The 18,812-nt window shown below is 37.4% G+C and overlaps 1 protein-coding gene across 2 annotated transcripts in view; it reads right to left on the bottom strand.

Moving 5' to 3' along the window:
• Window positions 1-18,812, bottom strand: part of TRHDE (thyrotropin releasing hormone degrading enzyme) — a 449,137-nt gene that overhangs the window by 133,697 nt on the left and 296,628 nt on the right. The gene's annotated exons all lie outside the window — the stretch shown is intronic.

The following is an 18,812-nucleotide window of genomic DNA, read 5'->3' as shown; positions in this document are numbered from 1 at the left end:
CTTAAGACTAAATGTAAAAAAAAAAAAAAAACCTAAGATCATGGCAGATGCCCATTACTGCATGGCAAATATAAGGGGGCAAGGTGGTGGAAGTAGAGACAGATATCCTCTTCTTGGGCTCCAAAAATCACCGCAGATGGTGACTGCAGCCATGAAATCAGAAGACGACTGCTTCTTGGCAGGAAAGTGATGACAAACCTAGACAGTGTGTTAAAAAGCAGAGACATTACTCTGCCAACAAAGGTCCCTATAGTCAAGGCTATGGTCTTCTCAGTGGTCACATATGGTTGTGAGAGCTGGACCATGAAGAGGGCCAAAGAGTAGATGCTTTCTAACTGTGGTGCTGGAGAAGACTCCTGAAAGTCCCTTGGATAGCAAGGAAACCAAACCAATCTTAAGGGAGATCAACCCTGAGTATTCACTGGAAGGACTGATGCTGAAGCTCCAGTATTTTGGCCATCTGTTGCGAACAGATGACTCATTGGAAAAGTCCCTGATGCTGGGAAAGATTGAGGGCAGGAGAAGAGGACATCAGAGAATGAGATGGCTGGATGGCACCACTGATGCAATGAACGTGAACTTGGGGTAAACTCTGGGAGATGGTGAGGGACAGGGAGGCCTGGCGTGCTACGGTCCATGGGGTCACAAAGAGTCAGACACGACTGAGTGACTGAACAACAACAATGTGCCATATGCATGATATTGTAAGGAAAATGCCACTATCTTCATTTGTCAGGTCGTAAAATTGAGATGTGATGGATGTGTGTAACTTGATCAAATTAACACAGGTAGTAAGTAATCAAGCCAGAATCAGAAACCCAATCATACCTACCTTTAAAATCAGTAATCTTAACGAATTTGGATGACTTTCTTGTGATTCCAAATCAAAATAGTTATATGATACTCTTCAGAAACACTGGGTATAGTAGGAACTTAGAAAAAGAACAGAAATTCTTAGAATCACTCAGAGTTTTGAATCAATAAGCATTCCCAGAAGAGGATGAAGGGAAACCTAATTTAAAAAACCTAGTTGAAGGAGCTGACCAATATGCCCAGGATGGGAGATGGCATAAAAGACATAAACTGGCTAGCACAATAAAACATATTGATGAACTAGGAGACATAAAGTTAGTTTGGGGCAGGTTCAATAAGAACAAATGGCCAGAAAGTTGAAAATAGTGATATTTGTATCGAGTGCTGTGTGTGGATAAGGAAGCTATGAAAATGCACTGCTTCGATTTCCTTCTATTGCCCCTTTTCTTCTGCCCCTGTGAAGGCTGCACTTTTCACAATTCATTCCAAGCCCTATGACTGAGCATGGCAGCGGATCTAAGTTGGGAATGTTCCAGAGAGACAGGGGACTCCTCCAGTGGAAAACTCTGGCTCATAGACTCCCCATTGACCTGGATGAGTGTTTCTTGCAATTGAGCTGCAGTTTGCAGCTCTTTCAAAGCAATGCTTCTCTGTTCCTTCTCTCCTTGCACAGGCTGAGACCTGCAGTGTAGTCTCAAGGGGCTCTCGCTCTCTCCTCTGGCTCTCCTCCCAAGTAAATATCTCACACACCATAATTTTTCTTCTCAGAAAACCTAATCCAATAGGGCAACTTTAAATGCTGAAGTACAAACAAGTATAAATTGCTGGATGAAGTCATTGGAATAAGTTGGTACTAAGTATACTCTAATAAAGTAACGCACACGTCCAGATAAAATCTCTTCCTTCTTAGTCCTCTCAAGAAGTTCCTTACAATCCAATATTCCATATTACAGATGTGTTTGCTCAACTTCAGGATAAGAGCAAGTAAGGAATGCAGTATCATTATATTCACCCTACATATGGGAGAGACTGAGGCAAAGGAATAGATAATTTGTTCAAAGTGACAAGTATAGTAGTTACTGGAAATTGTCTCCTTCCTTTTTTTTTTCAATTGTTGCGTTCTTTGATTAGCACAGAAACCTATAAGGTAAGATTTTCTTGTTACTTTCTAAATTACTGGAAGGATTAGTCTACTGACTCTAAATCAAGGTACTTTTATAGTGTAAATTTCTAAATGAAGTTTAGAAATTTACTACGTCTAGATATGTGGAGATTATGTGACATGACGTGATTTGTTTCTGAAGAATCTTACTGTTACTGAAGAAAGTTTTCAGTCTGGAGTAAAAGCATATCTTAAATCCTCCCCAGATTTTCCAAAAAGATGTTTTTTCCTTTATTTTTTGCAAGAGTATGTTAGTTGTATGTAGGACCTGAGGAAAAGGAAAGATAAATACATAAAATATCTAATCCTGAATATCACTTACTCTCAAATTGATTACTCAAAAGAAAGGAAGAGAGAGAGAGAGAGGAGGAGGAAGAGGAACAGGGGGTAGAAAACAAGAAGGGAAGGAAAGTTAGCTTGACACAGAGAGCAGAATTAGTGCCCCACCACCCCAGTCACTCACGCCTGGAGCCCGGAGCCCTCTCTGATTTATGGCTTCCTGAGGCCAGGCTGCTGTCACTGCCAGCTGAACTGCTGCCCAGCCTCCCAGTGGCAACCTGCAGACGCACTCTCACTTTCACATGTCCATCCTAGGGACTACCGTAGACTAATTTTGATAATTACTTCTGAAGAAGCATAATGTCTGCTAAAGGTCCCAGCTCTTACTAGTGACAGTTTAGGCGTGTTAGAGAGGCTGCCTAAGTATTTACAATTAGAACAGAACAACAGCAACAACAAAGACTACTTCTACTGATGATGATGATACCTCGAGAATTTTCTGAGGACTCACTTAAATCATTCATGCGAAGAACTTGGATCAGTTTGGGGCAAGTAATATGCATCAACAGAAGTCTGTAGCTATCGTCATCATCTTCATCATAGCATCATTTTTATGTTAGCACCCTGCCCACCAAACTCTCTGCTTTTAAAAAATAATTCCTATGATAATAAATCAAGGCCATACACAGTGAAACTGTGTGTAAATTACCTATAAATACTTTTTTATAAATAGATTACCTATAAATGCTTTTTCCCATATGGCCAAATAATCAGCCTCTGGTTAAGCTGATTTCATATCCCATGAACATACCTTGTACCTTCAGGCTTTAATTGTGCCATTTACTTCAACTGCAATGACATTTTTTTTCTGATCTTCTATTCTAAGCCCTATGCTGCTACTAAGTCGCTTCAGTTGTGTCCGACTCTGTGCGACCCAATGGATGGCAGCCCACCAGGCTCTCCTGTCCCTCGGATTCTCCAGGCAAGAACACTGGAGTGGGTTGCCATTTCCTTCTCCAATGTATGAAAGTGAAAACTGAAAGTGAAGTTGCTCAGTTGTATCCGACTCTTCACGACCCCATGGACTGCAGCCTACCAGGCTCCCCCATCCATGGGATTTTCCAGGCAGAAGTACTGGAGTGGGGTGCCATTGCCTTCTCCATTCTAAGCCCTATAAATCATCCAAAAGCAGAAGCAAAGCCCACACTACAATATGAAACTTCCTGTAGTTATGTTAGTCCTCAATGCTTTGCTCTCCTCTGCAGCTATAAATCCTTTAAGTCTAAACTACATAATCTATCAAATTATTTTACATCACTCACCAATTGTTCCATGTGACAGTTAGATGTAGGTCAGATCATTTAGACTTATCTGGCACACCTGTTAATTGTCAATGCCATAACTTTTTCATTGGCAGTGAAAGATGGTCCAAGCTAAGAAAAGTATCCACCAGCAACAACTTGTTAGTTTCAGATAAGCAATCCAAACTTTGGATTTCAGATAAGCAATCCATAAGCTTTGGTCCAATACACAGGTATTCAGTCTTCACTACTGTGAAAATCAGCTTATATCCTACACTGAAGACTTCTGTTCACTAGTACTCTTCAGCATCGATATTAAAACATGAAAGTACATATTTAGGGCTTTCTAGGTGGCACAATTGGTAAAGAATCCGCCTGCTCAATACAGGAGACACAAAAGATGCATGTTCGATTCCTAGATCAGGAAGATCCTGTGGAGTAGGAAATGGCAACCCACTCCAGTATTTTTGCCTAGAAAACCTCATGGGCAGAGGATCCTGCCCATGTCATCAGGAACCCAAAACAAAAGGAACACAATCTGGAACAAAAAAACAAGCTGTCAACAGTGTCAAAAATAGTACTTAAATGAAAACATTCAACTAAAGAAATATGAAACATAACAATACTGAAAACTCAGTGAATGTTCATGAAAGGATAGCATATCAAGAGCAGAAATTAACAAACTAGAAAACAAAGAAATTATCGAGAAGAAAAACATTTGTTATGACTTAAATTCATTCAAAACAGTATGTCTTAATAAATTAGAAAGAGAAAGGAATTCATTAACATATTAAACACCTTCTTCCAAAAATATACTAAGCATTGAAACAGTAAGCTTTCTCCATAAAGATAGAAATAAAAATGCACTCTATTAATATTTATATTTAAAAGCACAATAAACAAATGAATCAATAACATAATTAAGAAGCAAAAGATAGAAATGAAGAAATAAATTATTATTATTTAGAGATAATGTGAAAGTCCTTATAGGAATTCAAGAGAATCTATAGAACTAATTTATAAAACAATAAAAAAGTATACACAGTCGCCTGACACAACCAATACATAAACATCAAGAAAGTTGATATAAATCAGTAAACACTAACTTAAAGAATTAATTTAGAAAGAGTCCTAGTGTCAAGAGCAAATATACAAATAAATATGAGAAAACCAAAAATTACAGGAAAGAATTAAAAGTTGTTCAGAGTTTTCATGGAAAAAATTACAGAAATTATCCAAAGACACAAGAACCTAAACATGAAGAATTACATATTTTCCTTACAAAGCTAAAGAGAATTGTCACTGTAAAAATGTCAACTACTCCAAAATTAAACATTAAGTCTTTGAAATTTTTTTCTAGGGACTGCCTTCATCTGAAAATTCATATGGATTGGAAAATAGTTGACAATATTATTTTGAAAGAGAACAAGACAGGGAGAATCACCATACCTGATATCAAATCTCAAAGTCTGTATGTAGTTGGACCTTAGACAGAAGTGTTGAAGCAGGAATGTACATGTAAACCAGGGTCAGAATAAAGGACTGCAAATGCACCAAAGCTGACAGTTGTAATAGTTGACAGAAATGGTATTGCACATGAGTGGGAGTAGGGCAGGAAATTCAATAAATGGCACTAGAAAGATTGATTATATAAAAAATAATGACATTACATTGTACAGCACACACAAAAAACAAACAACAAAAAATATCCAAATGAACAAAAGAATTTAATATAAAATGAAAGTGAAAGTGAAAGTCCCTCAGTTGTATCTGATTCTTTGAGACCCCCAGGACTATACAGTCCATGGAATTCTCCAGGCCAGAATACTGGAGTGGGGAGCTTTTCCCTTCTCCAGGGGATCTTCCTAACCCAGGGATTAAACCCAGATCTCCCACATTGCAGGCAGATTCTTTACCAGTTGAACCACAAGGGAAGCTCTCAATATAAAATATAGAACTTTAAAAATATTAGAAAAAACATCTCAAAGTATACCTTAAAGAATTTGGAATAAAGGATATTTAAGCAAAACAAAAGTCATGAAGCATAAAAGAGAAAATGGACAAGCAATCTACATCTGAGTTAAAAACATCTATATGATAAAAGACATAAAAGATAAAGTACAAGTCTATTATCAAAGATTAGTGCCCATAATACAAAGAAAACCTCTCAATAATCAATAAATAAGCAAACAAATTTTAAAACAAAAAAGACTCCACTGGAAAATGGGCAGAGGATAGACACAGAAAATTTACACGGTAAGGAGCCCAAAGGGCAATAAATACATGAAGGAGTTTTAATCTGACAAATAAATAAAGCCAAATTAAACAGTAAGATAGCATTTCACAGTCGTTAACCAAGCAAAAACTTTGGGAGTTTCATAATACCAAGAATAATAAAGGATGTGAGAAAGCTGTCTCTCAAATTTTCCAGAGGGCGTACGAATGTAAGTGCCAACAATTTGGACAAAAACTGTCACACTAAGGTAAATGTAAAGATTGATTTCTTTGTGAATTTAACAAACAATTATTGAGTGCTTGCTGTGTCAGGTACTGCTGTAGGAACTGAAAATGATGCAGAGAATGAAGCAAATAAAGATGTCATGGAATTTACATTCTAGGTAGAAGAGGCAGTTAATAAAGAAACAGCTTAATATAATCATGCCAGGTATTATCGCTATGAAGACAAAATAAGCAGGGTAAGGGAAAAGAAAATGCTGGGGGAGATGGACTCTCAAGTTTTACATAAGATAATCAGGGAAGACTGATTTAATAAACATACATTTGAGAACAGACAGAATTCAATGAAGCAAGCCATGTTTACAACTGGGGAAGAGCATTTCTGGCAGATAGAACACACCGAGTTAAAAGTCTGAAACCAAGAATTCAAGAGTTGGAGTTAGAAGTCTGGAAGCCCCAGGCTCCCACCAGGAGATGAAAAAATAATAACCTATATATATATATCAAATTATTATATAAATATATCCAAAGAACTGGATCTGGGATATTTCAGCATTTAGAAGTTAAGAAAGGTGATTAAGTTCATTAAAAAAGATGAGAAAGAAATGGCCAGTGAGTAACTAAAAAACAAACAAAAACATAACATGGCCTCTAAGAAATAAAACGAAGAAAGTTTTCAAGGGGAGAATGCTCATTGCCATAAGATGTGCTTCAGAAAGCAAGTCAGGTAAGTTGAAGACTAATCGGATTTTGCAATGTGGAGCTTATATTTGATCTGACTAGAAAGACCTGGTCAAATGGCAAGAATGAAGAAATAATTAGAGTGGTTTTAAAAGAGAAAAGGGAAAGAGGAAATGGGGTTTTGCACTAAAAGAATACAAAGACATAAGGAAATAGTCTGGGAGGATGTCAGTCAAGAGGTGTTTATTAAGAATAAACTAAAACATTCTATGCAGATAAAGGTAGTAAGTAGAGAAGGAAAATTTGATGATTCAGGAGAGAAAAGACAGCTCTGCTTAAGTAATCTCCCCAGAAAAGCAAGAGAGGACGAAACCCAGAACACAGAAGGGGCATTGGCCTAGACAGAAGCACGCCATTTATCTGTTGCAGCAAAGGGCAAGGGCTTCAGCAGGTGAGATGTACATAGAGGTCTGAAAGTGGGAGGACACTGCTCTTTCTCTGTGAAATAAATGCAGAATCAACAGATGTCATATCCCTCTTTGTCTTAATCACATTAGTGGAAACCCCCTTGTTCCATGATGTATCTGTAGAGCTTTCTAAGAATATTTTGGTACTGCCATTTTTTAAAAGAAACTTACCTGATAGAAATAAAATATAAGTTTAAATCAATTAGCCAGACATTTAGAATATACTTTAAATAAGATCTTATAAATAATCATTTTCTCTTAAAAATCAAATTATTAATGAACATATTATAATCTCCATTGAAGGATAAAAGTATTAGCAGGCAATAATAAAGAGTAAGTGATAAATAAATTTATGTTTCTTTTTATTTCTGAACAAATGTAAAGCTGAACTGTCCCAAACCAACAACAGTTTTGGATGAGTTAAACTAATTTAATTTTTAAGAATTTAAGAATTCAGGAAACACTGTTTGTTTGTAGGAATCTAAGTACTCTTTAATCTCAAATTCATCTTAGAATGTAAGAAAAACAGACTTTCCTGAATATCAGCCAACAAATGGTACCCTTGTCACTTATTGTAGAACAATTATTCCTTGTTGGAGTTAAACTATCACAGCTGGAAACCTATACGAAATTTAGCTTATTCAGAAAAATGCAACATGAATTAATGCTCGTGAACAAGGCATGCCAAACATGCTACCTTTAAGACCTTTAATAAGACCTTTTTTTAAAAATTTTATTTTATTTTTAAACTTTACAATATTGTATTAGTTTTGCCAAATATCGAAATGAATCCACCACAGGTATACCCGCATTCCCCATCCTGAACCCTCCTCCCTCCTCCCTCCCCTACCCTCCCTCTGGGTCGTCCCAGTGCACCAGCCCCAAGCATCCAGTACCGTGCATCGAACCTGGACTGGCGACTCGTTTCATACATGATATTATACATGTTTCAATGCTATTCTCCCAAATCTCCCCACCCTCTCTCTCCCTCTCCCACAGAGTCCATAAAACTGATCTATACGTCGGTGTCTCTTTTGCTGTCTCGTATACAGGGTTATTGTTACCATCTTTCTAAATTCCATATATATGTGTTAGTATACTGTATTGGTGTTTTTCTTTCTGGCTTACTTCACTCTGTATAATAGGTTCCAGTTTTATCCATCTCATTAGAACTGATTCAAATGTATTATTTTTAATGGCTGAGTAATACTCCATTGTGTATATGTACCATAGCTTTCTTATCCATTCATCTGCTGATGGGCATCTAGGTTGCTTCCATGTCCTGGCTATTATAAACAGTGCTGCGATGAACATTGGGGTACACGTGTCTCTTTCCCTTCTGGTTTCCTCAGTGTGTATGCCCAGCAGTGGGATTGCTGGACCATATGATTATCTCAATAGATGCAGAGAAAGCCTTTGACAAAATTCAACATCCATTTATGATAAGAACTCTCCAGAAAGCAGGAATAGAAGGAACATACCTCAACATAATAAAAGCTATATATGACAAACCCACAGCAAACATTATCCTCAATGGTGAAAAATTGAAAGCATTTCTTCTAAAGTCAGGAACAAGACAAGGGTGCCCACTTTCACCATTACTATTCAGCATAGTTTTGGAAGTTTTGGCCACAGCAGTCAGAGCAGAAAAAGAAATAAAAGGAATCCAAATTGGAAAAGAAGAAGTAAAACTCTCACTATTTGCAGATGACATGATCCTCTACATAGAAAACCCTAAAGACTCCACCAGAAAATTACTAGAACTAATCAATGATTATAGTAAAGTTGCAGGATATAAAATCAACACACAGAAATCCCTTGCATTCCTATATACTAATAATGAGAAAATAGAAAGAGAAATTAAGGAAACAATTCCATTCACCATTGCAAAGGAAAGAATAAAATACTTAGGAATATATCTACCTAAAGAAACTAAAGACCTATATATAGAAAACTATAAAACACTGGTGAAAGAAATCAAAGAGGACACTAATAGATGGAGAAATATACCATGTTCATGGATTGGAAGAATCAATATAGTGAAAATGAGTATACTACCCAAAGCAATTTATAGATTCAATGCAATCCCTATCAAGCTACCAACGGTATTCTTCACAGAGCTAGAACAAATAATTTCACAATTTGTATGGAAATACAAAAAACCTCGAATAGCCAAAGCGATCTTGAGAAAGAAGAATGGAACTGGAGGAATCAACCTACCTGACTTCAGGCTCTATTACAAAGCCACAGTTATCAAGACAGTATGGTACTGGCACAAAGACAGAAATATTGATCAATGGAACAAAATAGAAAGCCCAGAGATAAATCCACGCACATAGGGACACCTTATCTTTGACAAAGGAGGCAAGAATATACAATGGATTAAAGACAATCTCTTTAACAAGTGGTGCTGGGAAAACTGGTCAACCACTTGTAAAAGAATGAAACTAGAACACTTTCGAACACCTTACACAATAATAAGACCTTTAAAAGACACTTGCACAATACTGTGCTGCTGCTGCTGCTGCTGCTAAGTCGCTTCAGTCGTGTCCAACTCTGTGCGACCCCATAGACAGCAGCCCACCAGGCTCCCCCATCCCTGGGATTCTCCAGGCAAGAACACTGGAGTGGGTTGCCATTTCCTTCTCTAATGCATCAAAGTGAAAAGTGAAAGTGAAGTCACTCAGTCGTGTCCGACTCTTAGCGACCCCATGGACTGCAGCCTACCAGGCTCCTCCGTCCATGGGATTTTCCAGGCAAGAGTACTGGAGTGGGGTGCCATTGCCGTCTCCGTAATACTGTGCTAACAAATGTCACAAATTAAATACTTCACAGAATCATTACAAATTAGATTTCTGATATGTTTTGAATACAAAATACTTCCCCAAATTCTGTCTAATATAAAAGATGACATAGTACTTGTTAAAGAGGCATTGCTGCATTAAGTTGAATTCTAACAACTTAAGTAAATATGATTCTAACAAGTAAATGTGAACAACGGGGCTTCCCAGGTGGCTCAGTGGTAAAGAATCTGCCTGCCAATGCAGGAGATGCAGGAGACATGGGTTTGATTCCTGGGTCAGGAAGATCTCCTAGAGGAGGAAACGGCAACCCCCTCCAATATTCTTGCCTAGAGAATCCATGGACAGAGGGGCCTGATGGGCTACAGTCCACGTGGTCACAAAGAGTTAGACACAACCAAGCGACTGAGCACAGCACACATACAATGTATATTAGAGTGACGAAACTTGAGTCCCAGTTGGACATTTTGTCTGAAAATTAGAGAGCAACATTAACCTCTAATAAATTACTAAATTGCATATTTTCTGAGTAATTTAAACATTTGTTTTGTCATCTAGTGATCAAAATGCCAAATATTCACATATTTGATAGCTACCAATAAACAAGCTTATATGCACAACATATATTTAGTGATGGGGCTAAATTCAGTCTTCTTCCAATTTTTATTTTCTAAATTCTATTTTTATTATGCATATTGATGTATATAATAGTGAAGTGTATAAAATATATACAGTGTACATCAGTTCTTTTATATTTTTATTTGACTTACTGACAGAAGGAAAAAAATGAATGGGCATGTGACTCTTAAGAGAATAGTGCTTTCTTATATCTGCCTCTGTCTTCTTTATGATCCCTCCCCACAGACTGTGACCTGCATTGTCTTTTGAGAGACCACGTAAAGAGCTATATCTCTGGTCTCCCTGTACTTCCCTTTTCCTTGTCTTTGAACAAGTTCTTCATGTGTGAAATATGCCCCAATTGCCCAAAATCATCTTAACTCAAGTATAACTTAAGTTTTCTATTAAATTTAATGCCACTATTTTAAAAAGAAATGTTGCAACTCAAAAAACCCATTATAAGATTGTTCTTATAATTCTCCTGGAACTCTTGTTTTTTATACCTATTTTTATATCTGTGTTGAGAATTTACATCCTACATACATACATACTACAATTATTTGCCACACTAATTTCAAGTCACGAAGGGAGGGTCCCTGATCCACAAAATCAAGCATCTTTCTGCATAATTGTACATTCAATGTATGTGTGTGTGTTCGTTGCTCAGTTGTGTCCGAATCTTTGAGACCCCATGGACTGTAGCCTGCCAGGCTCCTCTGTCCATGGAGTTTTCCAAGAGTGGGTTGTCATTCCCTTCTCCAAGGGATCTTCCCAACTCAGGGACTGAACCCAGGTCTCCTGCACTTCAGGAAAATTCTTTACTGTCTGAGTCACTATACATGCCTATTTAATAAGATGACTAAGTAAATGCATCAATGTATGAAATACTGGCAGAAAGCAATTTTAAAAAACAGTAAATAAGTATGATAGCAACCTCATTTGGGACAAAGTCTATCCCAGGTGGAGATGCCAGGAAGAAAATGATTGTATAAAACTAAATACAGATTTTTTTCATTCATTTACATGGACTTTTTTGGGGGATCCCCAAGCTCAAGTTTCCCTTTTATAGATTTACTGTAGTAGCCTCAATATTTCTTAATACTTTCTCTTAAATAATCTCATTCATTCAACCAATAAATTATAATCTTTAGTTATAAAAAGTACTTTTTGTTTTTAAACTCATGAAGAGACAGGCTTCCAAATCTCCGATACCCATGTGCAGACACTTTACTGACTCTGTATTCAAGCTGGAGCATTGTCAAGTGTAGCTCAACCGAAAGTGACATTTGGAGGAGGACAAGCCTTGGTAGAAGACAAGCACTGGTTTTTTTCTTTTTAGGGTTTCTCAGAGTAACTCTATTAGCTCTAATTTTTTTTAATTAATTAATTTATTTTAATTGGAGGCTAGTTACTTTACAATATTGTAGTGGTTTTGCCATACATTGACATGAATCAGCCATGGATCTACCTGTGTCCCCATCCTGAACTCCTGAACCCCCCTCCCACCTCCCTCCCCACCCCATCCCTCAGGGTCATCCAAGTGCACTGGTCCTGAGCACCAGGAGACAGGCACTTTTGTGTAATCTTCATGTTGCAGACAAAATCTATTTGCAGGTTATAAAGAAGTGATCTTACCACATAGAAAAATGTCTCTGCATATTTTTAAATAATAATTTTGAACTATTACCTGTCATCAACAGAATGTTTACAAAGTACAATCATCCAGGTAACATAAAATATCAATTAGAAGCTTAATAACCAAGTCAAAAGAGGCTGGAATCTTGAAATATTGAATAATATTTCTAAATTGTCTACCAATAGCTTACAAAAAGCAAGCAAGGGCTATTTGTCTGAATTGCTAGAAAAAAACAGGATTTTAGCAATGTTATATGAAAAAAGGTATAAAGAAATCAACCCAGTGGAAGCGCAACAGTAAAATGCATGACCTTTGTATCCTGAGTATCTGGAAGGGCTCTTTAGAGTGAGCACAAGAATGAGATGTAAAATATAATGCAGGGAAAAAAAACTGTTATATTGAACATGATTTAAAATAACTCTGTGCTTGAGGGGAAAAAAAAAAAAAAAGGTTATAGGTAAAAATGTCAGAGGAACATCATAGAAAATCCAGGTATAGGATTAAAAGTTTTTAAAAAGTAGATATAAAGATTTTTTCCTGGAAAAAAGTCAGTCAACACTTAATAATAATTTTCAAATATAGGAAAGTTTCACACAAAGTAGATGTAATTGGTTTGTTTTTAGGTCTACTTGGAGTTAAAGAGCAACCACTTGAAAATAAGAAATGGCTGAAAGAAAGAAGACTTTCAGAGGAATACGTAGATTGTCCTTCAAAAGGCAGCTTGAATAAACTGAATATTCCTTTTGTATTTAGGATTTAAGCATTAATCTGCCATATAGTATAAGGATACTCTCTAGAAAAATCTTCCACAATCAGGCAGCTGTGTATGGACGCTTGTTTAGTTCATCATCAAACTGGAAAATTCTTTGATTCATTCATGTATCCATCTAACCCAGCCTCCTACTAAAACAGGTATTGCTCTAAAAATCCTTCACCATAGGTCACTGGGAATCCTTTTGGGAAGAAGACAATAGCCTAAAAGTTGCCACCTACATACACACACACACACACACACGAACATTAATAAGAAACAGAAGAAGCCTAGTGTACTGTCTTAAGATTCTATATGATTATACATAGTAAAGGCAAATGAATCCAAGCCTAACTTTCAATAATATAATCTCAAAATACACTAGACAGAATCTTTTCATTTTGTAATTCATCAGGCTAATTAATATTTAAGTGTTTCACTACATTGTACCATTTATAGATTTGAAAGGGTTGATATATTTGGAAATAAGTAACCTTCAGTTCAGTTCAGTTCAGTTCAGTCGCTCAGTCATGTCCGACTCTTTGCGACCCCATGAATCACAGCACGCCAGGACTCCCTGTCCATCACCAACTCCCAGAGCTCACTCAGACTCATATCCATTGAGTCGGTGATGCCATCCAGCCATCTCATCCTCTGTCGTCCCCTTCTCCTCCTGTCCCCAATCCCTCCCAGCATCAGAGTCTTTTCCAATGAGTCAACTCTTCACATGAGGTGGCCAAAGAATTGGGAGTTTCAGTTTCAACATCATTCCTTCTAAAGAACACCCGGGGCTATCTCCTTTAGAATGGACTGGTTGGATCTCCTTGCAGTCCAAAGCACTCTCAGGAATCTTCTCCAACACCACAGTTCAAAAGCATCAATTCTTCAGCGCTCAGCTTTCTGCACAGTCCAACTCTCACATCCATACATGACCACTGGAAAAACCATAGCCTTGACTAGACAGACCTTTGGATATAATAAAAATAACTATGTCTGACCTATGAATATAATACTTTTCAACTTAATACACATACCTAAAGGGCAAAGTTATATTAATTTTATTTTAAAAAGGGATTCAGATTTTCAAAACTTGCTTTTCCTAAAACATGTCAAGTGGTATTTTTCCAAAAGACTTTATAATGAAGTAAATTGGGGCAGTGACTATGTTCACAGGGTATTTTATGTAACCATGCCTAGCTTGTTAGTCTAATTCAGAAACCCTAGATTCAAATATATCTTAGGATAAGTTTTGCCTTGAGTGGTATAAACACATCTTTGGGGACAGGTGTTAAAAGACACTTCCAGAGAAAATTAAAGAAATTCAAGTCCAGAAGACTGGAGACTTGGAGGTCAGTTCTCTGAACTTTTAGGCATAATTTCCACATGAACAAAATTCACTAGACATGACCATAAATAACTGTGTCCTTCATTTGGACTCAGGATTGTCTTTTTTCTGTGAAACCCAGGATGTTGCTTACTCATCCAGACAAAATGTTGCTGGGCCTCCTCTTACAGCAGAAGCTTTATTTAGCAGTTATGCTGAACACCTCATATGTTCTGACACCACTGACAAGGACAAGAGCGTAGTATATTTTTTCATTAGGCATCCACATGAGGAACTCTTCAAGGATGGGCTCACATAAGAGGCTGATGAGATTATTTACACAGATGGGCCCTCACAGAGTTCAAGAACAATTTAAAGCCATGCTTCTCAAACCACTGGGCTATAAAACTGAATTTACCATCCTACCAAATTCATAATAAATAAAGTACGTATTATCAGTGGATACTGGCATAGCTAATGTTTCGATCACTGCAATTAATCCATGACAGAAAAGGATCAACTGAACTCCTTTTATCATGTATCATTTTTTCCTTTTATCATTCAGATATATAGAGAGAAAAGCAAAGAATAAACATACCTTGTCTAATCTTACTGCATTGTGGTCAGAAAAGATGCTTGGAATGATTTCTATTTTTTTGAATTTACCAAGGCTAGCTTTATGGCCCAGGATGTGATCTATCCTGGAGAAGGTTCCATGTGCGCTTGAGAAAAAGGTGAAATTCATTGTTTTGGGATGAAATGTCCTATAGATATCAATTAGGTCTAACTGGTCTATTGTATCGTTTAAAGTTTGTGTTTCCTTGTTAATTTTCTGTTTAGTTGATCTATCCATAGGTGTGAGTGGGGTATTAAAGTCTCCCACTATTATTGTATTGTTAATTTCCCCTTTCATACTTGTTAGCATTTGTCTTACATACTGCGGTGCTCCCGTGTTGGGTGCATATATATTTATAATTGTTACATATTCTTCTTGGATTGATCCTTTGATCATTATGTAGTGACCTTCTTTGTCTCTTTTCACAGCCTTTGTTTTAAAGTCTATTTTATCTGATACGAGTATAGCTACTCCTGCTTTCTTTTGGTCCCTATATGCATGGAAAATCTTTTTCCAGCCCTTCACTTTCAGTCTGTATGTGTCCCCTGTTTTGAGGTGGGTCTCTTGTAGACAACATATGTAGGGGTCTTGTTTTTGTATCCATTCAGCCAGTTTTTGTCTTTTGGTTGGGCATGAGTTTGGTAACTGAATGATACCTTTTGATCTTCACTATTGAATTCATTCATACATGATACAAATAACTTCCTGGAAGCTAAGGAAATTATTTTACTGTGCCAATGTTTGCAGGATAAGGGAAATAATTGCTTGAGTAAAGTTTTCTTTATCTCCTTTTCTGCTATTCTGACTTTGCGGTGAGTTTACAAAGAGAATGAAATGCCTAGATTATAGTTTCATCAAACTACCTTCAGCTGTTCTCAAGAAAATAAATTAGCCTCTTCTCCCATTTCATTGAGAAATGGATTATTTCTTTCCTTACTTCTCCTCTAGAAAGGCAGAGGCATCACTTCCATCTGGATGCTTGTGGGTAGTAGAGTATAATGGGGAGCAGGTTAGTATTTGAGGACTTGACAACATCTGGAAACCAGTCACCAAGGTAAGTGTTCATCACCATCTCCTCTTGTAAAAAATAAGGACAGATTCCCCCCTTCAGGTTTGATTTTTGTTTTCAGTGTAGCAAAGCACAAATGTATTTTGATCCTAGAGAGTTTCAAAACTCAAAACATATCATCTAGGATCCAAATTGGCAAGCTATTTATCACAAAGCAAACTTTTATGACAGTAGTGGACCAGAAGCACCAAGAATCGGTCCATCTTTAAATTTTCATGCAAGGTGCACTTTTGTGTAATGCCATTAAGCCAAATCAGTAAGGTCTGAAGTTTCAATATGGGAATGAAGGGGAAGAAAATCATTTTAGGAAAATATGTGATATTCCACAGCTCGCACTTTGGGAAACATCAATTTTATAAGATTAAACTTCCCAAGACACATACATAAAAATACACGCTGTTCTTTCTCCTAGGAATCTACAAGGAAGCCTTTCACATTCTAAGCAAACATCTACATCACAGGTCCTCCTCTTATCTTCCTAAATTCTAGCTTCCTGTATGTGGCACCTCTAACTTTCCTCCCTTCTCTCCATCATCAACCAAAGCAAGAAACCTGACTGCTGCCACTACCAGAATTTTAGAAGAAATAAACCAAACACCTGGTGATCTAGTACCCTTTCATTTCAGAAGCAATTAATGGTCAACTTAACTTTCTTAGGAGAAGGCAATGGCACCCCACTCCAGTGTTCTTGCCTGGAGAATCCTAGGGACGGCGGAGCCTTGTAGGCTGCCGTCTATGGGGTCACACAGAGTCAGACACGACTGAAGTGACTTAGCAGTAGCAGTAACTTTCTTATGGTTTAAGATAGAGCAAACATAAAAAGGGAAAAGCAACCGACTCTTATCATTTCTGGGAGAAAAGAAAAAATATTCTGCTTTGATCTCAGCAAATTTTTCCCATATCCCCCACCAACATCACGGCTTCCACTGGGAAAAAGATCACTGAAAAAAAAGACATTAAAATGAGCTGATGAAAAAGATTTGGTCCCAAAGCTATAAAAACGTTTTCTCAAGCAAAAGTGGAAAAAATGAAAGACTTAGCTCTTAAAGTACACAAGAGTGGAATTAGGAACAAAAATGCCATAAAGGGGGAGATGGGTGGTCTGTCAGACTGGAGTCTGTCTCTGATAGAGGCATCAAGGGATGCTGTGAAGCACCTTTGCTGGCTGTTTTCCATGACCTTCGTCTCGGAGATGCGGAGTGTTCTGAACATCCCTAACTTCTCCATCAGACTTGTGGAAGGAATTACAGGATACCAGAATGAGGGATGATCACTTAAGTAAAGTAATTCAGGACAAGCAGAAGAAGTTTCATTCCGCATTAATTTTCAGGATAAGTGTGACAAGTTCAAACTAAAGAACTCTTAAAAAGGTAATGTTAGCATTTAATAAAGCATGGCTCTGCTTAATAGTGTGTGTGTGTGTGTGTGTTAGTCACTCAATCGTGTCCGACTCTTTGCGACTCTGTGGACTGTAGCCCACCAGGCTCCTCTGTCCATGGGATTTTCCAGGCAAGAATACTGGAGTAGGTTGCCATTCCTTTCTCCAGGGGATCTTCCCCACCCAGGGATCAAGCAGGTAGATTCTTTACCTTCTGAGCCAGTAGGGAAGTTTCTGTTGAATAGTACAGACCTTATTTACTTCTCTATTTTATGCTGAATGTTTAAAATAAAAACCCTAAATATCTCAAAAGTCACTGTTGTTAGGAATCTGAACCAACTAGAAATTAAATGTGCATCACTACTTTAAAGCCTCTGAGGGTTTGGAAGGCGGAATTAACCTCTGCTAAAATCCACGCAGGGACTTCTCTGGTGGTCCAGTGGTTAAGACTCTGAGCTTTCACTGCAGGGACACAGGTTCAATCCCCAGTCAGGGAACTTAAGATTCCCCCAAGCTACACAGTGCAGCCACAAAGAAGAAAACTCATTCAAACTACAAGTATTTATTGTGTGTTCACTATCTTCAAGGCAGTAAAGTAGGTAAAGCTTTGATTTTAAGAGAGATAATTAAACAAACATACATAAACCATTTTAAAATATGAGATCTACTAGAAAAGAAATGACTATCTCTTCATGTTTGATGTGCAATTTGTTCTCGAAACATAAAAAGAGAAGGATGACCGGTCAAGTTTAACTGACAAAGAGCACAGAGAGAACTGCCATTGTATGAATCCTGACTTCAATATTGCCTAACTTAGTGATCTGGATAAGTTGCTAAGTTTCCTCATCCATAAATTGGGGAAGGAAAGGGTTATCTGCATCATGGGGTTGTTGCAAGGATTATATGACTTAATATAGTTAAATAACTTATATAAAAGTAACTGGTACATGGTGTTCATTGAGGTTATTATTTCAGACATAAATACTTTTAAGCATGCTACCTTTTCTCCAACACTATCACCACATCCATTTCAAACTGGAAAAAGACGTTTAGATATTAGATAGCACTTAAAACTCTTGACGATGTGACTACTAAAATAGTTTCAATTGCTCCATCTTAGTTGCAAAGTCCCTGCTGTGACTGATGCCCTTCCAGAAGGAAAATGATATGACAATAAATGTCTGCACATTTTATCTTAGAATTGTGCGGCTGGAAAACTGTTTGGGGAATATGTAAGAGAAACATGAGTTTGAGCAAGCTCTGGGAGGTGGTGGAGGGCAGGAAAGCCTGACGTACTGCAGTCCATGGAGCTGCAAAGAGTCAGGCTCAAGTGAGTGACTGAACAACAAAGCAAAACATAGATAGTCAACTGCTTGATCATGTCTCTGCTTTGGCTTACAGTACTGACCAGGGGGATCCATACCTCAAATTCTCTACTTCAGGCCAGATGTTTTTTTGG

This window comes from Bos indicus, chromosome 5, assembly GCF_029378745.1.
Source record: "Bos indicus isolate NIAB-ARS_2022 breed Sahiwal x Tharparkar chromosome 5, NIAB-ARS_B.indTharparkar_mat_pri_1.0, whole genome shotgun sequence".
NCBI classification, from domain to species: Eukaryota; Metazoa; Chordata; class Mammalia; order Artiodactyla; family Bovidae; genus Bos; species Bos indicus.
This window is presented reverse-complemented; position numbering and strand designations above follow the sequence as displayed.